This window comes from Amphimedon queenslandica, unplaced genomic scaffold (genome assembly GCF_000090795.2).
Source record: "Amphimedon queenslandica unplaced genomic scaffold, v1.1 AMPQUscaffold_10349_Cont17120, whole genome shotgun sequence".
Lineage (NCBI taxonomy): Eukaryota > Metazoa > Porifera > Demospongiae > Haplosclerida > Niphatidae > Amphimedon > Amphimedon queenslandica.
The window spans coordinates 934-4081 of NW_003549380.1; the positions used below are offsets into that span (position 1 = coordinate 934).

Below are 3148 nucleotides of genomic sequence, written 5' to 3' on the forward strand. Positions count from 1 at the left end.
CGAAAATTAATTCTGAAGATAGGCGTGACCATAATAAATTATTAATAACATGATAACAAGCATGGATGGCCTTGAAAACGGTATTCACCTTCTAAAGAATCTCTTCCAGACCCTACAGGACCAGGGGACCTCTTTCTAATGCTATCAGTCCTACAGATGCTAGTGAAGACATAAGATTAATTATTTTTGTCTAGTCGAAAATAAAACCAACGAATTTTTATTCTAAAGCCATTTCTAGTTTCAGTCGAAATTTTCAACCACCGAAAATAACCCGCTATACGGTAGTAAGTATTTATAGTGTGTTGTGTGTGTGTGTGCATATGTACTTATTTATTAAATATTAATAACAGGAGCTACCTCATTACAAAAACAGAAAGCATCTACTGCAACTAATGAAGCATACCAGATCAACAGTTTAATGATTATAGTAATCCAGTTTATGAAGAAATAGAAGGAAACAGAAGGGATGTAATTAATAATCCAGTTTATGGAGAAGTAAAAGGTAGCTAAGGAGAATTAGTCAATAATCCAGCTTATGGAGAAGTTGAAGGTAGCAGTCATTAATCAAGAAATAGACTTGTGAAATTAACAGTAGATAATCTGCATTGTACAATTACATACACATTAAAGTGAATTTAATTTCAACTTTACCATGCAAATACAAGATTTATAGTTGTACCTCCATGTATAATTTTGAAATAATCAAAGACACATTTACTTTAATTGTAGATCTAGGTTTAACACTGACAAGAAGAGTTAGTGATGTGGAAGTAAACCAATATGAACACTGAATAGATACTACTTTGGCTATGGCTGCATTATTGTTTAGTTTATGAAAATGCATGCTCCCACTAAATGTAGTTTATAATCAAGTTTAAAATGCTCTAAACACAATGAAGAAATCACATAATATTAATCTAGAAGGTTAAAAAACAGTCAAAATAAATAGATAGCTATAAATTTGTTCTACAACATACAAAAGTAAATATGCTTATTTAGAGTTTAGTATCCCCTTGATCCTGCTAAAATTAAATTAATTATTGTTATGCATAAATTGACACTATACCTGTCCTTGATTTTTGCCATTTCTTTGTACAACATGAGTCTAGAACAATAAAAATATTGTAATCTTTTATGTCGTTACAATCTATTCATGTAAACTATTTTTAAAAAACAGTTTGGGAATTACTTACAGTAGATCTATGTTTACATAAACAATAAGCTATCAATATTGGTATTGGAACGATCGTCAAAACTACTATTGCTCCAAGCGTAGATCCAATTATAACAATAGTATCTACAAAAAGTATAGTGTATAATAAATAAAGTTCAGTTATTACCATCCAATGTAGGTAGATCAGTAGGTGATGGTGCATTACTGATAGTAGGAGCACTAGGAGGAGTAGTGTCTATTAATGGCAATATGTGATTGATTAATTAATTAACAACTGCATGTACATCAAGAGTAGATACATTATCTACTCTTGATGTACATGTATACTTACTAAATGATTCTTTAAATGGTTCACTACTACCAGTGCAATTGCTAACAACAGTAATAAATGAACAATTATCATTAAGAGGTACTGGTACTGATCCTGTTGTAGCATTCTCCACTAGTATAGTATTATCATACTCAACTCCAGTTTCATTGCACTCGATAGTAAATCTAACATTTACAGGAGCTCTACTAGTACTCCCTATTGCAATCTGATATAAGACAATAATAATAATAATGATTAATTATTACTTACTGAGATATTGTAATGAACAGTACTGACTGTAACTGTTTGATTTTGTGTATAAATCGCCACAAAATTAGTCTCCACTGCCAATCTCGGAACTATTAAAGCTTAAATATATTTACTTCTATTTTGCATGCACAATTATTATTAAAATTCAGTCTAATTAGACAACAGACACATATGCACTTAAGCCTTTGAAATACCCACATACAGATAAAATATTGTACCTCTCTAATATGAGAATGTATTATTATTAGATATTCCTTCTCCTAATTTACTAACTCCAGTTATAGCATATGTATAATAATGATCAAATAAATTATTATCCACAAACTGATAACTGGTATCATATACTGATACAGTATCCACTAGACTACCAGTAATAGCATCATATATTCTTAGTATGTAATACAGTATAGATACTCCATCATCAACTGTAGGAGCGGTCCATGTTATATCAATAGTAGAACAGTTGACAATTGAAAAGTTAATTTTAGTAGCTGGTCCAAGATAAACTAATGAAAATGAAAAATAAAAATTCTCGAAAGAAGATAATTTATTACCAAATTTAAAAGGTGACATTACATTAAGAATTCCTTCAGTATTACTCTATGATACATTAACAATAAATGTATCATTGCAAGATGGTATTGAAGTATTTCCAGTTGCTATCATCAGTTGATAATTAATTTGTGGTATAATAGTAACATTTTTTATTACTCTGCTGCTATCACTACCGAATATAATAACTGCTATAGAATCAGGATACTCCCTTTCACATATAGCACTGACCTATAAAAACACCATGCTTATCATGTGAGTGGAATATCTGATGACTATGCTTACATTAATGCTGATGTATATTAGTCCTTCATCACAAACTGGTGTTAAATGTACATCATGTACTGATATAACAGGAGAGACTTAAAAGGGAATGTGGTAAACATATACATGAAGCCATAGTAGGACTAACCTGTTTCATTATAGAAACTGATATTATTAGATGAACCTATTCCAACATCATTAATAGGAGAAACTGATACATTATTTAATAGACAAGGATCAAGATTAGCAGCTGATAATGTAATATTAGTATTATCATTAATAGTAGTAATGTTCACTAATTCATTAACTACTATATAGTATCCAGTGATAGGTACATTATCCAGTGTATAAGGAGCTGTCCATGTTAATAATACATTGGATCCATTAATAAAGGTATAATCCAGATCAACAACACTATCCAATAGACCTATAATGAATTAACACAAACATAATATTATTATTTGATAGGCTTATGTGTAAAAATCATGGTTACATTTAAGGAGGGATATTTCAGCTAGCATTGCACTTAGCACGTACACATAGCAGTTTAGACACTGACATTGCACTTTAGTTGATGT

The 3148-nt window shown here is 30.3% G+C and overlaps 2 long non-coding RNA genes across 4 annotated transcripts; both read right to left on the minus strand.

The window, feature by feature from the left end:
* Window positions 1-891: 891 nt before the first annotated feature.
* LOC109590205 (uncharacterized) lies at window positions 892-2108 on the minus strand. Of its 3 annotated transcripts, XR_002189211.1 has the most exons (7): window positions 1973-2108; window positions 1755-1843; window positions 1506-1710; window positions 1341-1409; window positions 1194-1297; window positions 1067-1105; window positions 892-1022 (listed from the first exon to the last, which is right to left on the minus strand). It is a non-coding gene; the product is annotated as an uncharacterized LOC109590205 (long non-coding RNA). The 3 variants fall into 3 exon arrangements; XR_002189210.1 differs by having other exon boundaries at window positions 892-1019; window positions 1755-2108; XR_002189209.1 differs by having other exon boundaries at window positions 1755-2108.
* Window positions 2109-2151: 43 nt separating this feature from the next.
* Window positions 2152-2630, minus strand: LOC109590206 (uncharacterized). Its single transcript, XR_002189212.1, has 3 exons — window positions 2592-2630; window positions 2309-2537; window positions 2152-2260 (listed from the first exon to the last, which is right to left on the minus strand). It is a non-coding gene; the product is annotated as an uncharacterized LOC109590206 (long non-coding RNA).
* Window positions 2631-3148: the final 518 nt, after the last annotated feature.